Source organism: Dromaius novaehollandiae, chromosome 20 (genome assembly GCF_036370855.1).
Source record: "Dromaius novaehollandiae isolate bDroNov1 chromosome 20, bDroNov1.hap1, whole genome shotgun sequence".
In the NCBI taxonomy this organism is placed as follows: Eukaryota; Metazoa; Chordata; class Aves; order Casuariiformes; family Dromaiidae; genus Dromaius; species Dromaius novaehollandiae.
Genome location: NC_088117.1, coordinates 14,723,795 through 14,733,585, shown reverse-complemented (window position 1 = coordinate 14,733,585; position 9,791 = coordinate 14,723,795).

Sequence of the window (9,791 nt, the reverse complement as noted above, 5' to 3'; positions counted from 1 at the left end):
GGGGCTACGGGGGTCTACATGGTCCAGAAATGGCTCTGGGAAAGAAGGGAAAAATCTGGAGGGGTTGCGAGGAGACTAGAGGGTGTCTAAGGGGCCTGGGGGGCCAAAAGAGAGCTGGGGGGCCCCATTCTGTGGAAAAGAGGGATCCAGAGCGCACTAGAAGAGTGCTAAGGCATCTACATGGTCCAAAAATGGCTCTGAGGAAGAAGGGAGAAATCTGGAGGGGTTGCGAGGAGACTAGAGGGCGTCTAAGGGGCCTGGGGGGCCCGAAGAGAACTGAGGGGCCCATTCTGTGAAAAAGAGTAGTGCAGAGTGCACTAGAGGGGTGCTAAGGTGTCTACATGGTCTAGAAATGCCTCTGGGGAAGAAGGGAGAAATCTGGAGGGGTTGCGAGGAGACTAGAGGGTGTCTAAAGCGGTCTGGGGGGTCCCAACAGAGCTGGGGGGCCCCATTCTGTGGAAAAGATGGGTCCAGAGTGCACTAAAGGGATGTGAAGGCGTCTACATGGTCCAGAAATGGCTCTGGAGAAGAAAGAATAAATCTGGAGGAGTTGCGAGGGGACTAGAGGGTGTCTAAGGGGCCTGGGGGCCAGAAGATATCTGGGGGGACCCAATTCTGTGGCAAAGAGGGGTCCAGAGTGCACTAGTTGGGTGCTAAGGGGTCTACGCTGTCAAAAAATGGCTCTGGGCAAGAAGGGAGAAATCTGGAGGGGTTGCAAGGAGACTAGAGAGTGTCTAACGGGGCTAGAGGCCCACAAGAGACCTGGGGGGCCCAATTCTGTGGCAAAGAGGGGTCCAGAGTGCACTAGAGGGGTGCTAAGGTGTCTACATAGTCAAGAAATGCCTCTGGGGAAGAAGGGAGAAATCTGGAGGGGTTGCGAGGAGACTAGCGGGGATCTAAGGAGTCTGGAGGTCCCAAAGATATCTGGTGGGCCCAATTCTGTAGAAAAGAAGGGTCCAGAGCGCACTAGAAGGGTGCTAAGGGGTCTACACTGTCAAGAAACGGCTCTGGGGAAGAAGGGAGAAATCTGGATGGGTTGCCAGCAGACTAGAGGGTGTCTAACGGGGCTAGAGGCCCAGAAGAGAGCTGGGGGCCACATTCTGTGGAAAAGAGGGGTCGACAGCGCACTAGTGAGGTGCTAAGGCATCTACACTGTCCATAAATGCTTCTGGGGAAGAAGGGAGAAATCTGGAGGAGTTGCGAGGAGACTAGAGGCTGTCTAAGGGGTCTGGGGGGCCAGAAGAGAGCTGGTGGGCCCAATTATGTGGAAAAGTGGGGTCCAGAGTGCACTAGAGGGGTGCTAATGCCTCTACACTGTCCATAAATGCCCCTGGGGAAGAAGGGAGAAATCTGGAAGGGTTGCGAGCACACTAAAGGGTGTCTAAAGGGGTTTGGGGGGCCAGAAGAGAGTTGGGGGGGCCCATTCTGTGGAAAAGAGGGGTCCAGAGCACACTAGAAGGGTGCTAAGGTGTCTACACCGTCAAGAAATGCCTCTGGGGAAGAAGGGAGAAATCTGGAGGTGTGGCAAGGAGACTAGAGGGTGTCTAAGGCGTCTGGGGGGCCAAAAGAGAGCTAGGGGTCCTATTCCGTTGAACAGAGGGATCAAGAGGGCACTAGGGGGGTGCTCTTTTCCACAAAGTGGGGACCCCACCTCTCATTTGGTCCCCAGACCCCCAAGACACCCTCTAGTCTCCGCAGAAGCCCTCCACATTGCTTCCTTCTTCCCCATAGGCATTTCTTGACCACGTCAACACCTTAGGGGTCCAGAGCGCAGTAGAGGGGTGCTAAGGTGTCGACACAGTCAAGAAATGCCTCTGGGGAAGAAGGGAGAAATCTGGAGGGGTTGCAAGGAGACTAGAGGGGGTCTAAGGGGCCTGGGGGGCCATAAAAGACCTGGGGGGCCCCATTCTGTGGAAAAGAGGGATCCAGAGCGCACTAGAGGAGTGTTAAGGTGTCTACATGGTGCAGAAATGGCTCTGGGGAAGAAGGGAGAAATCTGGAGGGGTTGCGAGGGGACTAGAGGGTGTCTAAGGGGTCTGGGGGGCCAGAAGAGAGGTGGGGGACCCAATTCTGTGGAAAAGAGGGGTCCAGAGTGCACTAGAGGGGTGCTAAGGGGTCTACACTGTCAAGAAATGGTTCTGTGAAAGAAGGGAGAATTCTGGAGAGATTGCGAGGAGAGTGGAGGATGTTTAAGGGGCCTGGAGGTCCCAAGGATATCTGCAGTGCCCTATTCTGTGGAAAAGAGGGGTCCAGAGCGCACTAGAGGGGTGCTAAGGCGTCTATACTGTCAAAAAATGCCTCTGGGGAACAAGGGAGAAATCTCGAGAGGGTTGCAAGGAGACTAGAGGGTGTCCAAGGGGTCTGGGGGCTCAGAAGAGAGCTGCAGGGCCCAGTTTTGTTCAAAAGAGTGGTCCAGAGCACACTAGAGGGGTTCTATGGCGTCTACACAGTCAAAAAATGCCTCCGGGGAAGAAGGGAGAAATCTGGAGGGGTTGAGAGGAGACCGGAGAGTGTCTAAGGGGCCTGGGGACCAGAAGAGAGCTGGGGCCTGGGGACCAGAAGAGAGCTGGGGCCTGGACTCTGTGGAAAAGAGCACCCCTCTAGTACACTCTGGACCCCTCTGTTCCACAGAATTTGGTCCCCCAGCACTCTTCTGGGCCCCCAGACCCCTTATACACCCTCTAGTCTCTTCGCAACTCCTCCAGATTTCTCCCTTCTTCCCCAGAGGCATTTCTGGACCATGAAGACACCTTAGCACCCCCTCTAGTGCGCTCTGGACCCCTCTTTTCCACAGAATTGGGCCCCCAGCTCTCTTATGTCCACCTCGACCACTTAGACACCCTCTAGTCTCCTCAGAAGGCCTCCAGATTGCTCCCTTCTTTCCCAGAGACATTTCTTGACCATGCAGACACCTTAGCACCCCTCTAGTGCGCTCTGGACCCCTAAGGTGTCTACATGGTCAAGAAAGGCCTCTGGGGAAGAAGGGAGAAATATGAAGGGGTTTACGAGGGGACTAGAGAGTGTGTAAGGGGTCTGGGGTGCCACAGGAGGGGTGGGGGGCCCCACTCTGTGGAAAAGAGGAATCCAGAGCACACTAGAGGGGTGCTAAGACATCTACATGGTCCAGAAATACCTCTGGGGAAGAAGGGAGAAATCTGGAGGGGTTGCCAGGAGACTAGAGAGTGTCTAAGGAGTCTCGAGGTCCCAAAGATATCTGGGGGGCCCCATTCTGTAGAAAAGAGGGGTCCAGAGCACACTAGAAGGGTGCTAAGGGGTCTACACAGTCAAGAAACGGCTCTGGGGAAGAAGGGCGAAATCTGGAGGGATTGCGAGGAGACTAGAGGATCTCCAAGGGGCCTGGGGGGCACAATTCTGTGGAACAGAGGGGTCCAGAGTGCACTAGAGGGGTGCTAAGGCCTCTGCACTGTCAAGAAATGCCTCTGGGGAAGAACGGCGAAATCTGGAAGGGTTGCGAGCACACTGTAGGGTGTCTAAGGGGCCTGCGGGGCCAGAAGAGAGCTGGGATCTGGACTCTGTGGAAAAGAGCACCCCTCTAGTGCACTCTGGACCCCTCTGTTCCACAGAATTTGGCCACCCAGCACTCTTCTGTGCCCCCAGACCCCTTAGACACCCTCTAGTCTCCTCGCAACCCCTCCAGATTTCTCCCTTCTTCCCCAGAGCCATTTCTGGACCATGTAGACACCTTAGCACCCCCTCTAGTGCTCTCTGGACCCCTCTTTTCCACAGAATTGGGCCCCCAGCTCTCTTATGGCCCCCTAGACCACTTAGACACCCTCTAGTCTCCTCAGAAGGCCTCCAGATTGCTCCCTTCTTTCCCAGAGACATTTCTTAACCATGTAGACACCTTAGCACCCCTCTAGTGCGCTCTGGACCCCTAAGGTGTCTACATGGTCCAGAAATGCCTCTGGGGAAGAAGGGAGAAATCTGGAGGGGTTCTGAGGAGACTAGAGGGTGTCTAAGGGGCCTGGGGGGCCACAAGAGGGGTGGGGGGCCCCACTCTGTGGAAAAGAGGGGTCCAGAGCACACTAGAGGGATGTTAAGGTGTCTACACTGTCAAGAAATGCCTCTGTGGAAGAAGGGAGAAATCTGGAGGGGTTGCGAGGAGACTAGAGGATCTCCAAGGGGCCTGGGGGACCACAAGAGAGCTAGGGGGCCCCACTCTGTGGAAAAGAGGAATCCAAAGTGCACTAGTGGGGTGCTAAGGGGTCTACGCTGTCAAAAAATGGCTCTGGGCAAGAAAGGAGAAATCTGGAGGGGTTGCAAGGAGACTAGAGGGTGTCTAACGGGGCTAGAGGCCCACAAGAGACCTGGGGGGCCCAATTCTGTGGCAAAGAGGGGTCCAGAGCGCACTAGAGGGGTGCTAAGGTGCCTGCATGGTCTAGAAATGGCTCTGGGGAAGAAGGGAGAAATCCGGAGGGGTTGCGAGGAGACTAGAGGGTGTCTAAGGGGTCTGGGGGGCCAGAAGAGAGCTGGGGGGGGCACATTCGATAGAAAAAAGAGCTCCAGAGTGCACTAGAGGGATGCTAAGGCATCTACACTGTCAAGAAATGTCTCTGGGGAAGAAGGGAGAAATCTGGAGGGGTTGCGAGCACACTATAGGGTGTCTAAGGGGCCTGGGGGGCCAGAAGAGAGCTGGGGGCCCCATTCTGTGGAAAAGAGGGGTCCACAGCGCACTAGAGAGGTGCTAAGACATCTACACTGTCAAGAAATGCCTCTGGGGAAGAAGGGAGAAATCTGGATGGGTTGCGAGGAGACTAGAGGCTGTCTAAGGGGTCTGGGGGGCCAGAAGATATCTGGGGGGCACAATTCTGTGGAACAGAGGGGTCCAGAGTGCACTAGAGGGGTGCTAAGGCCTCTGCACTGTCAAGAAATGCCTCTGGGGAAGAACGGCGAAATCTGGAAGGGTTGCGAGCACACTGTAGGGTGTCTAAGGGGCCTGCGGGGCCAGAAGAGAGCTGGGATCTGGACTCTGTGGAAAAGAGCACCCCTCTAGTGCACTCTGGACCCCTCTGTTCCACAGAATTTGGCCACCCAGCACTCTTCTGTGCCCCCAGACCCCTTAGACACCCTCTAGTCTCCTCGCAACCCCTCCAGATTTCTCCCTTCTTCCCCAGAGCCATTTCTGGACCATGTAGACACCTTAGCACCCCCTCTAGTGCTCTCTGGACCCCTCTTTTCCACAGAATTGGGCCCCCAGCTCTCTTATGGCCCCCTAGACCACTTAGACACCCTCTAGTCTCCTCAGAAGGCCTCCAGATTGCTCCCTTCTTTCCCAGAGACATTTCTTAACCATGTAGACACCTTAGCACCCCTCTAGTGCGCTCTGGACCCCTAAGGTGTCTACATGGTCCAGAAATGCCTCTGGGGAAGAAGGGAGAAATCTGGAGGGGTTCTGAGGAGACTAGAGGGTGTCTAAGGGGCCTGGGGGGCCACAAGAGGGGTGGGGGGCCCCACTCTGTGGAAAAGAGGGGTCCAGAGCACACTAGAGGGATGTTAAGGTGTCTACACTGTCAAGAAATGCCTCTGTGGAAGAAGGGAGAAATCTGGAGGGGTTGCCAGGAGACTAGAGGGTGTCTAACGGGTCTGGGGGGCCAAAAGATATCTGGGGGGGCCAATTCTGTGGAAAAGAGGAGTCCAAAGCGCACTAGAGGGGTGCTAAGGCGTCTACATGGTCCAGAAATGGCTCTGGGGAAGAAAGGAAAAATCTGGAGGGGTTGCGAGGAGACTAGAGGGTGTCTAAGGAGACTGGGGGCCAAAAGAGAGGTGGGGGCCCCATTCTGTGGATAAGAAGGGTCCAGAGTGCACTAGAGGGGTGCTAAGGTGTCTACACTGTCAAGAAATGCCTCTGGGCAAGAAGGAAGAAATCTAGAGGGGTGCCAAGAAGACTAGAGGGTGTCTAAGGGGTCTGGAGGTCCTAAAGATATCTGGGGAGGCCAATTCTTTGGAAAAAAGGGGTCCAGAGCGCACTAGAGGAGTACTAAGGGGTCTACACTGTCAAGAAATGCCTCTGGGCAAGAAGGAAGAAATCTAGAGGGGTGCCAAGGAGACTAGAGGGTGTCTAAGGGGCCTGGAGGTCCCAAAGATACCTGGGGGGCCCCATTCTCTGGAAAAGGGGGGTCCAGAGTGCACTAGAGGGGTGCTAAGGCATCTACATGGTCCAGAAATGCCTCTGGAGAAGAAGGGAGAAATCTGGAGGGCTTGCGAGGAGACTAGAGGGTGTCTAAGGGGCCTGGGGGGCCAGAAGAGAGCTGGGGGGCCCCATTCTGTGGAAAAGAGGGGTCCAGAGCGCACTTGAGGGGTGCTAAAGCATCTACACGGCATAGAACTGGCAAACGTGCTAAGATGTCTACACTGTCAAGAAACGCCTCTGGGTAAGAAGGGAGAAATCAAGAGGGGTTGCGAGGAGAGTAGAGGCTGTTTAAGGGGTCTGGGGCCTCAAGAGAGCTGGGGGGGCACATTCTGGGGAAAGAGGGGTCCGGAGCGCACTACAGGGGTGCTAAGGTGTCTACATGGTCCATAAATGGCTCGGGGGAAGAAGTGAGAAATCTGGAGGGGTTGCGAAAAGACTAGAGGCTGTCTAAGGGCTCTGGGGGGCCAGAAGATATCTGGGGGGCACAATTCTGTGGAAAAGAGGGGTCCAGAGCGCACTAGAGGGGTGCTAAGGCGTCTACACTGTCAAGAAATGGCTCTGGGGAAGAAGGGAGCAATCTGGAGGGGTTGCGAGCACACTATAGGGTGTCTAAGGGTACTGGGGGGCCAGAAGAGAGCTGGGGGGGGCCACTCTGTGGAAAAGAGGGATCCAGAGCAAAGTAGAGAGGTGCTAAGGGGTCTACACTGTCCATAAATGCCTCTGGGGAAGAATGGAGAAATCTGGAGGGGTTGCGAGCACACTAAAGGCTGCCTAAAGGGGTTTGGGAGGCCAGAAGAGAGCTGGGGGGCCCCATTCTGTGGAAAAGAGGGGTCCATAGCGCACTAGAGGGGTGCTAAGGGGTCTACACTGTCAAGAAATGCCTCTGGGGAAGAAGGGAGAAATCTGGAGGGGTTGCGAGGAGACTAGAGGGTGTCTAAGGCGCCTGGGGGGCCCGAAGACAGCTCCAGGTCACAGCAAGCACCCCAGTAGGGGTGTTCTGAGCAGGCGAGGAGTTTTAAGGGGACTAGGTGGCCAAAAACCCAACTGTGGGGAACCAGGACAAAATATGAAAGGTTTCTGAGGAGACCAGCTGTTCTCTAGGAGGCCTGGGGTCCAGAGAACAGCTCTGGGGCCATACCAGCACCCCAGGAGGCATGCTCAGCAGAGCAGAGGGGTCCTAAGGGGCCTAAACAGCCAAAATAGGAGAACCGGCTAACAGGGAAGACCTCAGGAGGTGCTCTGAGGGGACAGGAGGGGATGGATTTTGAGCAGACTAGGGGACGCATAGAGGTATGTGAGGCACAACCAAGGAAGACAGAGGAGCCTTAAGGGGACTGGAAGGAAAGGGGAGCGGAAGGAAAGGGGATCTGATGGGATAGAGGGCACATGGAATGGTCATAGCGATAGGGCATAGAGAGGACTCTACAGTGCAGCCAATGGAAAAGAAGGGCCGTAGGGCATACTGAAAGGGCGCAATGAATGCATAGGGTTCTGGGGTACCCCCAAGGCAAACCAAGGCGTCCTGAGGGGAGCGTGTGGCACTCAGAGGGGTTCTGATGGGGCTAAAGGGCTAGGAGATGGACCCTAAGGGGCTCAGAGGGCAAAGAGAGGCATCCTGAGAGGACTAGAGGGAAAAGCAAAGGCGCCGAGACGCACCAATGGCAAACGGAGAGGTTTTGAGGAGACTAGAGGGAAAAGAGGGGGGACTTAATAGGACAAGAGGACAAACATAGGAGTCTTGATGCTACCAGAGGGCCTACAGACACCAAATGTCAGAATAACCTTGCAGGAACTAGAAAGAAGCAAAGAATTTTGAAGGGACAAGAGAACAAATGGAGTGCCTTGGAGCATACCTAAAAGCAAATGGATTGGTCCTGAGGGAACTAGGGAGCAAATGGGTGAGTCCTGGGGGGGACGCGGAGGAAAACTGAAGGTTCTGGGGCATTAGCTCACCTGCCATAATCTTCCTGTGTGGAGCCTGCTTCTTCCCTCTGAGAAGTTGGCCTTTGCTTTCATTGCACAGGCAGCTGTGAGCTGTTGCGTAGTCTCGGCAGACAAGTTGGGGATCGCTGCCCAGGCAGTCGTGACCTGTAACACTGCATGCTCAGAACAGTTCTCAGGAAGTCACGCGTACTCATAACCTGAAGAGCAAAAAGCAAATCTCTCTTAAGGTCAGTTTTTATTTCATCATAGGAGCAAGCTTTCCCTCTCTTCTGCACTGTACTGCCTCTAACAGCACACCTTCCTCATCACCATTTTCCCCTGCTCCTTTCACTCCTCTCAGTTGCCCCTGCGTCTTAGATCTCTAAAGCAGCTGTTTCTCATCCACAGGTACTTTCCTGTCCTGTTGCCGATTCACCCCCCGGCTGTCCTATAGCAAGCAGTTGAGACACCTTGGCCTAATTCTTAGCCGCACACACCTTTTGATCTGGCAAGCAGCTCAGACAGAGCAGAGGGCAGCAAGAAAGGTGGATCTGAATGTAGTAGACTTGGGCACCGAGCAAGATGGAAGCAGCAGCAAGGCATCAAAGAGATGGCATCTTTGTAAAGAAAAGAGATATAGTTCCAGGCTACCGGGGATTCTCTGTACCTGTGGCCAGGGCGCCTTCCTCTGCAGGCTCTTTCCACACAGTTAAAGGTAGCTGAACGCAGTGCCCTTGGGAGGCAGTGACATGGTGTCCCCGGTACTGCTGTGGGGTGGCTGTTCCAGGGTCTCTCAGGCTGTTTTGGGGTCCTTGGACAGAGACAGTGCTGTTCACATTTCCTTGAGGACTTTCCCTTGTGCTGCACAGCAGGACAGCTCTGCACCGTGCCCTCCCAGCACTGCCACTCCTCATAGCTGCTGCCTAATTGGCCCCAATCTTGAGCAAAGCTACAACTACCAGGAGCCCGCAGCGCCCTCCTACTCTCCCTGCCCTCCCCATTTCCAAGAGGGACGGCCCCAGCCCCTGGGGGCAAGCCTGCATGGTCACACCAGAGATGGAAAATGCTTCCTGCCTTGTACCAGGGAAAACCAGGGAAATGCCACTGTCCCCAATGACCTATGGGGACTCCTGCGTGAGCGGCACATGTCCAGTAAGGAACAGACCCAGCGGGCCACTGCTGCAGGGCTGAGAAGGCACCGGCACCTGGAACTGCAGCTCCTGGCCTGCCACAGAGCATAACGTGGCCGGCTGGTGAGAACCCCGCTGGCAAAGGACTGCCCCTCCGGCCGCCTCGAGAGGCACAGCATGCTGTCCGAGCAGCCCAATGCGGGAAGACTACATCTCCCGGCATGCCGTTCAAACAAAAAAGGCCTCCCGGAAGCCCGGTGCCGGAAGACTACCGCTCCCGGCATGCCAGCGGCGCCCCCCCGCAGCGCTAGGTGAAGTTTAACCCTGTGGAGATTCCGTTCCTTTCCGTCCCGCCCCCGTTCCCTTTTCCTCCCTGTCTCCCCGGAATCCACCGCAGAGCCCCGAGCGCGACCCCGCGATCCCCAGCACCGGCCCGGGGCTCCCCCGACACCGCCGCGGCCGGCTACGGGTCAACTCCAACACTGCCCCTGCCTCCCCCCACGACCCTCCCTGCGCTTCCCCTGGGATCCCTCCTCCCCCTCCCCAACGCGGTCCCCAGCGGACATAGGAGACACCCCCCCCCTCCC